The 11,521-nt window shown below is 37.7% G+C and overlaps 1 long non-coding RNA gene across 1 annotated transcript; it reads right to left on the bottom strand.

Moving 5' to 3' along the window:
- Positions 1–3,994: 3,994 nt before the first annotated feature.
- On the bottom strand, positions 3,995–7,946 carry LOC117376881 (uncharacterized). The gene is made up of 3 exons (XR_004541799.2): positions 7,917–7,946; positions 7,768–7,830; positions 3,995–7,351 (listed from the first exon to the last, which is right to left on the bottom strand). It is a non-coding gene; the product is annotated as an uncharacterized LOC117376881 (long non-coding RNA).
- Positions 7,947–11,521: the final 3,575 nt, after the last annotated feature.

Below are 11,521 nucleotides of genomic sequence, written 5' to 3'. Positions count from 1 at the left end.
GGTAAGTGGACAAACATCTGGGGTGAGCTAGTACCCAGACTTTTGTCTATTCACCTGTAGTGTCTGGGGGACATTGACTGTGATGCTGAACCATAGACTGGGAGAAAGGTAAGACACCGTATGCTTTTGAGTAAGGATGGAACGACTTGTCTTTCTACATCCCTTTTCTTAGAGTAAATTAAAGCGGATTAAGCATACTCTGTATATATAAATGGACACAGCTAACACGCTAGCCGCTGCATTCCAAGTGCTTATGGGCATCTCCAATTCACTTTACACTTCGCCCTCTCTCCATAACTGCTGCTGTCAGGCTCGTCATTTTGGTCTTAAAGAACAAATATTATGTTTTTCTGACATACCAAAACATGTCTGTATGGTGTTTAATACTTGTAGTATTAGATCCTATGATCTTCATTTCTTGCTCGGAGCACTGACAGATAATGACTCGTTTTGCTCTGGCTCTTTAAATGCAAATTAGATACTTCACACCTCACCCCCCTCCCGGCACCTGGGAGTGTTTCTTTACCTGCGCCACACCCCCGGCAGCCATTGCTGTAGTCCTCTAGACTAAAACTACCGCGCTGTGGAAGTTTTGCTGAAATTAGATCAGTTTTTAACTTTTAACTAACTATTAACTATTAATTAAAAATGGCATAACAATAAGACTTTATCGTCCAACCCTACATGTTGAACCAGAATCTGACTCGGAGCATGAAGATGCCGAACAAGCCATACCTTCGGAATGTAGACTTGAAATTAACGCTTCTCAATGATGAGTTGGTTAACTTGTAATTATATACTGACAAAAGTGCATTTGTAGGTGCATCAATGAACATTGTATGTACGATGCATGTTATTATAAATGAAATCATCTGTGAAGTTTGCTCATGTGTTTTCAAGCCTATTTATATGCTGGTTTTCTATGAGAAAGAAATTGAGCAAAAATATTTGTTGGGCTATATATAATACTGTTAAATGAAATACAATTTATCAATGTGCACTCTCTTCATCATGTTGAGTTTGGGTTACAAATCAAAAACAAGATGGCGGACTCAGAGACCAATTAGACGGAAGGTATTGAACTTATGAAGTTTTCCTCTGAAAATCAGTGACACAACAGATCGAAAAAAATGAATATATGAATAAATGAATATCTCTACAGATACTGAATAGTTCAAATTGAGCTTTTATGAGTTAATACAGACCCTGTATACCAAGGAAAAGGTATCCAAGAGCGAAAAATGTTGATTTAGCCTAATATGTGTTTTTTTAAATGTTCGTATTAACCCGCTCTACATGATCCTGGTGTTTGTATTTAGGTATTTTGTCTGTGAAACAATTGACAGCGTTGCTAAGTGTCCACTCCCTGCTAAACCAGCCGTGCAGGCGGGAAGAGACGTTACCTTCAACAGCCTCGCTCCGGATTGGCTCTTTGGTTGCTATGATACTCGTGGTTGGAATTCCAAATATGGACCTAGACTCCAGATTCACCCCTGTAACTCCTAGCCTCATTGAGCTTCATTTGACTGGAGCTGAACGCTGTGGGTAACGTCACACTCACTTAATCCACTTCTTTAGACAGTCTGACACCGAGAGAAAGACACTATGCTTTTGAATAAGGATTGAACGACTTACCTATTCTTAGAGTAAATTAAAATACACGTTCGGTATAGTCTGTGTCGGCTTACAAATATATATTCTAACACTTTGAAGGCTCCTCTCTGACGCATTGGTTCATATTACATTGCAGTCACGCTCCAAACAAGCTGAGGGAAACCAGTTATGTATGCGGCAGAACAATCTAGGACTTTTATGATTTCCAAGTGTCGGTGAAAAGAGAGGGAGAGGGAAAAAAAGTCTTTTATTTTTTCTATCAAATTACATCGACTGTGTGCCTCCCGGTCTGATTTTTATTACTGCGTCAACAGCTCACTGGGTTTTGTGCGATCTGTCTCTCCGTGGCTCCAGAGTGTGAAATCAAGTATTCAGACAAAGCAGATGTCATTTGTGTGCACTGGGGTTATTTTAAGAATGGCTTTTTTAACAGTGCGATTTAAATCAGTAATCAGGTCAGTTATTAATTCAATTGGTGCTGTTCTGTTCTCAAGTATTTCTCATTTGCATAAAAGCTGTTTTATGTTTTATGCAGACGGGCTAAGTTTTTGATTTCATTAAAGCTGTGGTTAAATTGTCATTGGATTGTTCAGTGTTGCATAATGTTCTCCGGGACCAGTTGACATTCACAGTCACAATAAAATAAAATAAAAAAATATGAAACAGAATTCTCAGGTTTTGGGCCTTTCTTACAATTTACACTACTACAAATAATCTTGGTAGTTTTACAATAGCACTATTTGTTCTTGTACTGTATTACTACGGTATCACTGCTACTTTTATGAATGAATTTTATACATGTATCCACAGTATTTGTTTGACATATTGTGCTTGTCTGCTATATAGTTATAATCTATGACACCCATGTAGCATTGTGTTATAATTTGCACATTTTAAATCACAATATCCATCTAAAATGACTTAATAAAAGAAACAGGTCCGCGGATTTCTGCGTTATAAAACCGCGGTGGCCAATGGGCGCTGACGTCGATATAAACGTCATCACGACAAAGTGTGCACTAGCGAGTAGCCACTTTATTTTATTTTTTTTCAATTTGTACCTAAATGACTAAGCACTGCTGAATAACAAAATAAAATTGAAAATGAAGTAAGTGCATCACAATGGACTGACCGGCAAGATGGCGTCTCGAAAAAAAGCTATCAAAAATTGCTCAAACATGCACGAATCACTCCAAATACAACTTCAGGTGAGTAAATTGTCAGGGGAAATAGCTATAACATGGCTAAAAGCTCTGAAAAGTCGGTTATGCGGAATATGTCTGCTTTAAAGACTCTGTACATGATTCTTTTCCATGTATTTCAGCAAAATGTATATTGCCCCATGACAGATAAATTGTATAAGCAGCTAAAATATTTCCACTGCGTGCTGTCTGCATCTATTTATAAACAGTTTTCTTGTCCAATAATCAGGAAGTGTGGGATTGGCGTGCTAGTTGTTGTTAGCTTTACCGTGACAGCGAAACTCCACTCTGGTCTGAGAGTTGTGAAATGTGCTTATAAACTCATCTTGGTGAATAATTAGGATGCTCAGAATGCATAAGGTAAGAGAGGAATAACTTTAGACCACTTCAAACTGTTTAATTTGGATTTAGAGGTTAGCTTACCTGTTGTAGCATGCAGTTATTTTGTACTCAGACTGAATACAGCACGTTTTGTATATGCTTCCAATAGTAACTCGGTTTGGAGGGGGGTGGGACCTGTGGTAAATCATGTCAGAGTTTTACATCAGAGGTGGCAGTTTTTGAAGTAAAGTTGAACAAGTAGTTGAGAATTACAAGAAGTAGCAAAAATGTAAATTATATGAAAGGAACACATTTGCTATTGTGTAATGTAGTAGCTATATAATGTAAATTAGATGAGCCTGGGCCCTTGTTTCCAGTATAGTTGGGTAACAGATATGAAATGACCTCTGTTTAAAAAAAAAAAAAAACAATATTTAAATAGGTTTTAGTTAGTGAAATGTGCAGTCTAATCTGTCATGCACTTAAAGACATATTGTGCTTGTTTCTGCTATATAGTTATAATCTACAACACCTGTGGATCATTATGTTACAATTTGAATGAATTTGCACATTTTAAATCACAATATTCATCTAAAAGGGATGGATAGCTGTAAATCACGTTAGCGAATAGCAGATTTATTTATTTCTTTCATCAAAATGACTACGACATGCTGCTGAATTGTACGTGTATCACCGTTTAAGAAAATAAAATTGAACAAAGTAAGTAGAAAGCAGTGGGAATGATCAGCAATATGGGGTCTTGAAAATAAGCGGTTAAAGATTGCTCAAGCATGCACGAATCACTCCAAATTGTCGTAACTGGTGGGTGTAGTGGACCAAAGAGTGCAGACTCGGGGCAGATTTACAGTGTTTATTTTGCAGATTGTGAAATAATTAACAAGAGTTCATTAACCCAGCAAGGAACTGGGAGCGGGGTGTGAGTCAGAGTCCGGGACGAGACAAGAGGGTGAAGACCAGGAGTTGAACAGTACCGGGGCCGGAGCGGGAGACGTGGAGCAAGACGGAGTCCAGGATGAGACAAGGAGGTGAAGACAAGGAGTAATCTGTACCAGAGCCGGAGCGGGAGGTCAGGAGCTGAGCCAGAAGCCAGGAGCTGGGACGAGCGAGGGAGCAGGGACGTAGACATGTGGACACTCTGGCCACAAACAGGATGAAGCAACACAGGAATGCAGGAACGAAGGAACGCTGGCACAGAACAGGGTGAAGAAACAGACGATCTCGCGCTGAGTGTCTGGTCCTGGCTCCTCTTATGCTCCGCAGCAGGTGGAGGTAATTGCGCTGATGAGCTGCAGGTGCGCGCAGGAGGAGCCAGGAGGAGGGAAGGAGCAGGACAGGAGGTAAAACGTGGAGTGGACGGTACGGATCATGACACAAATACAAGTTTGAGAGGGTAAATGGTGAGAAGGAAACAACTATAAAATGGTTAAAAGCGTTTGCATAATAGGTCTGCTTTAAAGGAGGTTGGTACAATGTGTTGTGTGCTGCTATGTAAAAAGTGCTACCCCAAGACATTAGCCAAAATAGAAAAATAAAAAATTGAACTTCAGAATAAATGATTTAAAATGCTTTCCAACACTATTTGGTAAAACCCCAACATTCCTTTTGTTCTGTGCTAACGTTAGTCCGCCTAAAGCCCTTTGGCACATCTGACCCTTTTAACCACATTGGACTCATAACTAAAAGCATGGATAATGGTGAAAGTGAAACCATAAACTCTCCATTCTGTGAGTAATATAACCTTTACATCACACAATTATATACGCGCTCCCGAGTCTTCGCCTCAAAGCATGCTGGGAATGTTCCTTAAATGCCTTCTTCTGGTGAGTGCTATGTTTTGATTAGCACTTAACCAGGCGCAGAGCTATTGATTTCACTCCACACTGTACTGCTTACATTTCAAAACCAGAGCCCAGAAATCCAATAAGTCTTTGAGGTGCGTTCAAATGCTCTCGGTTAAAAATGAACAGTGTTATTCTTGGGGCTAAAAGCATCTTGAATAGGAAGGAATTTTCCGCTTTCTTGTTTTTAATTTGGCAACCTGCTCTTATCTGCTGAATGCATCCTGTTTATTCCCCGTCGCTTGTATTTAATACCTAATGCTTACCAAATTTACTCTTGAATACGTTTTGAATTGAAATTAGAGCGTTATTAGAAAATATCTTTCAACTGAAGTGGTGTTAGTAGCAAACAGGAAATGAGGTAATGAGCAATTATTATAGATTTAGTGGCATGTGAAAGAGATTATACTCATTTTTTATGCAAGTAAAGTTTGTATTACCTCAAAACTATAGACTGTATATACATAAATCAACATAGCTAACCTGCTAGTCACGTTCTAAATAGGCAGTGAGTATGGGCACACTTAACTGGCTCCAATTCACTTTCTATTGAAAATCTGTCGCCCCTGTCTCCATACCTGCTGCTGTCAGACTCATTATTTTGGTCTTAAAATGTTCGTATTAACCCGCTCTACATGATCCTGATATTTCTATTTCAGTTTTTTATCCATAAATCAAGATATGAACATTAATAACAGACAAATCAGTCGGCGTCTTTCACCAAGGTCGCTTCCGCTCGCGTTAGCAACAGGTTTGATTGACATCGTTGCTATTCATCTGCTCCCTGCCAAAACAGCGGTGTGGGCGGGGAGGAACATTATCTTTAACAGCCTCTCTCTGGATTGGCTTTATGGTTGCTATGATACTTGATACATTTACAAACCATGATTTAAGGCTTATACACTTAGCATTAGCATTACAATGGCAGTAAACTCAACACTGGCCTTGTATAAAGCGCTTTTAAACTCATTACAGTGATTAATTGGGATGCTCGAAATATGTTAAAGTGAAGAATAACTCTGGACCACTGCAACCCGTTTAAAATGAACTTATTCTAGTTTTCATGTTTTTTTACAGTAAAAATCAGGTACAGTACCTTGAAAATAAAAAAAAAATTGGCCTTATGTATTATTGGTATTATAATAATCAAGATTTGTCATCTCCTAACTTTGAACCAATTACCATCTAGTAGCAGTAATAGTATCAATAGTTTTATTTGGCAGTTTGCAGCATGGCAAGGATAAACACAACAACCCCAGAACCATGAACGAAAAGGTTTTTTTAAACTGAGGTAAAAAAAAAAAAAAAAAACTTGGACAAGTTCGTACAGCACAATTTGTACACAGTAATTCAAAGTGCTTTACAGAATAAGATAGATATTAAAATCATAATACAAACAAATCAAAACATAAATAATCATCATCTCACATCTCCAGGAAGACTGAAAAAAAAAACTGAAAACACTGATCCCCCATGTTTAGTCCTGTCCCCGAAGTCCTCAGAGTGTGAGATGGTTCATATGGCACTAACATGTCGGAGATGTACGTTGGTGCTGGTCATTAGAGAGACTTATACACAAGCAGAGCTGCTTTAAAGTCTATTCTCTGAGCCACAGGAGCCAGTGCAGAGACCTGAGCACAGGACTTATGTGCTCGTACTTTCTGGTGTGGTGTAAGTACTGCAGCTGTCATAACGCTTGTTTAGGTTTAGACCAGTGAGTGGGCTGTCACAGGGTTCTAATTGTAGCATGTATTTGCGTGCTAACTTATATTTATTAATAAAAGGGAAAGTTACTGTGTGAATTGGGCTGAGTTTGACTGAGATCAGAAGATTGGGATTCGACTGCTGGAGCTGGTGTAGTAAGTAAGAAATGCAGCAGGAGGCAGGAATTATGTTGGGTACTGGCACCGTATATTGAAGTGAATAGTACAACATAATATTTACAGAAACAAAAATAGCAACACAAAATAGTAATATAATAATAATGAAAACAATAATGAAACCCCCGAATATTTACACTCTGCAGATGTGATAGGTAAGTGCACTTTAAGTTCTAGTTGGTCGAGATGAGTTAGTAGCAACAAAAGGAAGAAAATGAAAGGAAGTACTCCATACGGGTGGCGTCCACTTATTACTGACTTTTCAATGTTTGAGAGTATGAGTTCTTTGCGTAGTATCCATTTGTATTGTTCATTGGAATAGTGTGCATTGGCCTTGATTATAGTTAAAAAGTCAGCAAAAGATTGGAAGAGTGGGGGGGGCAGGCTGTGTCAGCCTCCTACCAGACCCGTAGGGTGAGATGATGAAGATGTAGGTTCCGGTCTTAGCTCGCCATCCTAATCAAGAACACCTGGCCTGCATTTGAATAAACAGGATTACTTAAGTGACTTGAATAAAAATCAAATGTCTAAAGTAATTAACCTGAACTAAGTCACATTGCTCAATTCCATTGTGTACTCAAATTAATTTACCATTCAAAATACAATTGTTCAATTGCAATTAAATAATCTCTGAACAAGGTGCTGTGTTAACCTTGCAGGTTTTCACATGAATACATTTAAAACAATCATTTAGCAATAATTGGGTCTTAAATTACTGGCATAAACATTGAATAATCAATTCACAAGAAAGTGCTAAATGCTCCAAAAAGGCATTACATATGTTTTACAATAAGCACAAACAAGAAACCAACGTTAGCCCGAGCATGCTAATGCTAAGCTAGTTAGCTTAGCGTCGGATGCTAACAGCGCATTACATTCTTCAAAACTCACCAATTCCTCAGTTTAACATCGCATGATGGCGGCAACGGACTCCCCACGGACCGGAGGTCAGCTCTACAATATTAAAAGTGAACTACTTAGTTTGTTGAAGCTTACAAAACACAGAAAAGAGCGAATATTGTTAATTGTTTGAGACTAACCTTTTCACAGCTGCCTCGGGAGCTTCCCCCACAGCTCTGACTGGGAAGCTGCCGGCACAGATTGAAAAGGTGCTCTGCTGTGATTGGCGGACTCGGGTCACGTGATTAGGGGTGCGGTTACGTAAGGCACGTATGAGACACGGAGGGCAGAAATAAATATATAAATGCAGCCTTTATATAAACAAGATTTAACGGCAGGTCAAAGCAGGAGTTTAATAAAACTTTTTTTAATAAGACAGAATTTCAACCTGGGTTACATAATCTTCTGACGACTGATTTTTGCTATGTTTTGTTAGGTTGTTAAAAGCTGCAGATGTTATTGATTTGATGTGGCTGTTAAAGGAGTTGCTTACCAACAGCTTATAAAGGTTTTTCAAATGAACTAAAAACAGCAGATATGAAATGGGTCGGTGAAATTGTTCAGTATTGTGGCATTAATACTGCTCTTCTTTAGGAGAGGCTTGATAACCAATTGTGATCTCTATTGTGCTTTTGAACACAGCCATTGATAAAAAAAAAAAACGCATATCAGCAGCCACTGTTTACAGCTCCACAACACTGAATGTGTGGATATTTTCAGAGCTGTATAGTTTTCAAAAAACAGGCAATGTCCTTGAAACTAAAGTAAATTAAGTGGAATGATTTCATCAAGGAGAAATTGCTTCATATTGTACTGTACATCAGAGGCGTGTGGTCAGGGCAGTCAAGGTAAAAAAATGATAGTCCAATAAAATCTAAAATCATTGTGTGTCAAAAGTATAATTAAATATTTTAGAAATATATCCTGTTTTCCTGTCACTTCTGCCTGTTTGAAGCGTGGTTGAAGTCACGGTGTTCTTTAGTACACCCTACTGGTCACTGAGAACACATCCAAACATCTTATTAACTTTAAAAAATGGTGTTATTAAATTGTTACTGACTAAATATTGACGTCTATCCCAAGTCTGCTCGCCTAACCAAAAAAGTCACTGCACGCTACTGCGATAGATATTTGTAATTTAAATAGAAATAAGAGTAATTGCCAGTTTAATTTGCATTGTGCTAATTGCATGTCTTGTTAATAACCAGCTTTGATGCTAGCAGCTATGGTATTTAACCTTATTTGGATTGTTTTATATTCACTACTGTTCACAAAGGTCAAAAAGCTCAGTACCTGTTCAAATTGTTTCTTTATGCGGTTCTTAGGTACACTTTTTTGTATACATTATTTGAAGTTATAAGGGCACTGAACATTTTCTTGGTCCAACTCTTTTAATTTGAGACATTTTAACATTTATCTCTGTGGTGTGACCTCTCCTGCCCCCTGCTGGACATCCACTGTAAATTTGCCATGACAAAAAATTCAAATAAATAACTTAATATATATCTAGTGCAAGTTTAATAATTATGTAACTTTCCCATCTTAAAGAATATCTGGAAGGGAAATAGTTGTCACATTGAGGGACATCAAACCGTTACATGTTCAAAATTTTTCAGAAAAGTAGAATTTGACAAAAACAAGAATATGATCATTATTTCTTTTGACTTGTAGCTTAAACTCCTAACCCCTGAGCGCCCCCTGGTGCATAAATGCCTTTTAAATGTCTTTTTAAATATGTGATTTTTCATGTCACACCGCAGGAAAACTCTTTGGATTACAGCATTAAACTCTTTATATCTTTCATAGATTTAAAGTAGATAAAGGTGTAGTTTTATTTTACTTTATGCAAAACCTTTAAGAACTGTCTCTCACTTCTCTTTCTAGAATGTAAAAAAAAAGTGATGCAGTCGTAGTGCAGGACATTTTACAGGATTTTGTTATAGTGCAAAAAAAAAAACAGGACTTCATTGTAAAATTATATGTAATTTATAGAATACATATTTGTGCACAGTTGAGTTGAATTTTGGAGGAAGTAAAAAATTTAAATATAAATTCATTTAAAGTGATAACGTCAAAAAGGGCATCACATCGAGTACACAAATGATTAAATGGTTAAAGATGTGTGAATGAAACAAAACACAACTCCAGGTCTGTTTTAATTTAACAACATTATAACATAGATCAGAAAATAGACAAATACGGCCCTTTAAGCTGTTTTCACCTTATCAAAAGAACCTTTCGAATATGGAGTATCCTCAATTTTTTTTATTTTATTATGTTTTTGCTGGCATTGCATTGAAAATTAATGAAAAACGTTGCACTGTGTAACTTTTCTGGTGGAAGATATGCCACCTATCTGTCTCCATGGAGATGTTATTGGTTTGCCTGGATTGTACCGCAGTTTGACATTTTAAACTGGGACTAAACTCCTCCACAACCACATTCAAATAGAGCTGCTAACTTGGGCTGTACCGTTCAAGTTACCAGATGCAGCCCCTGTAGAGAAGTGATTGTAATCAGAAACACCTGGCTGTAATCAGAGCAGTCATGCATAATGTCACGTAGTACTTGAAGTTGCAGTTTTTGACTGTTTTAAACCAGAAATGTGCACATATACAAACTTTCTAGGAGCGGTAGACAATGCAATTAAAGGGCCTATATTACGCAATTTTCTGATGTTACAATGTTGTTTCTTCATCACGAACATGGAGTTGTGTTTTGTTTCATTCACACATGTTTAACACAGAAACCCTACTTATTTATGCTGAGTTCTTCTCTCAGACAGAAAATACTCAATGTCCCACTGTGTGATGTCATACGGTGATACAAAAAGTGCTCCACTCTGTTTTTAAATCTCACACACCTTCACTAGAATCATTTGGATGATTTTAGCCCTAAACTTGCCAGTCTCTACTAAACAAAAGTTAAAATGTAGCTATTAACTTGAAAACTACCACTACATGACATCACAAGGTGGAACAGTGAGTGTTTTGAGCTTTGGAGATGTAGACAGACTCAAAATAAAGAATTACAACATAGCTTAAAGTTCACAAGAGTCAATTTTGTGTGATATGGGCCCTTTAAATACCTTATACAGAGGTTAGTAGCAAAATAAGTTGATTTAGTGGTGACGTAACCAGGCCAGTGACAAGTTCTGATCCGTGGAGAGAGAACAGTAAGAAAACAAGATTTTTCAATGTATTTATTTAGCAATAAAACGGTAAATTGAGTAAAGGAATGATAGATACATTTAATATAGTTTTGAACATTTCAGGCAAAGCAATAAGATCTCCATGGAGACGAGTAAGTCGCGTTGGAAAGCACAATAGAGGTCTCGTTTTTGAATGGACTACTTGGAGCATGATCTGGCAAATCTAGAATGATATCTTTCTTTATTTATTTATATATTTTTTTCAGATGGATGACAGTCTGGTCTCCATAAGCTCCGTCACCTCTCGAGCAAGAACCAAACATGTTCGTGCGTTCAGATTTGTTTTTGTTTTTTTCAGTGACATATGTGAAACAGAGGAGCTCCTTGGCCATCTATCATTTATAAATAAAACTGATTGATTCCACAGAAATCCACAATGTTTTTTCAGTCCCTTGTGATATTTTATTCATTTTTCCCCCCTCATAAGCAGCCATGTTTGTTTCGATATGAACAGACCATGCGTGTCCCTGATCGTCTAACCCACTTGTCAATCACGCCCATCTGACCAGACTCTGAAGTGTGCACTTTGTATCC

The sequence above is a fragment of the Periophthalmus magnuspinnatus genome, chromosome 9 (genome assembly GCF_009829125.3).
Source record: "Periophthalmus magnuspinnatus isolate fPerMag1 chromosome 9, fPerMag1.2.pri, whole genome shotgun sequence".
In the NCBI taxonomy this organism is placed as follows: Eukaryota; Metazoa; Chordata; class Actinopteri; order Gobiiformes; family Gobiidae; genus Periophthalmus; species Periophthalmus magnuspinnatus.
The sequence above is the reverse complement of the archived record's forward strand: the minus strand, read 5'-3'. Positions and strand labels throughout refer to the sequence as shown.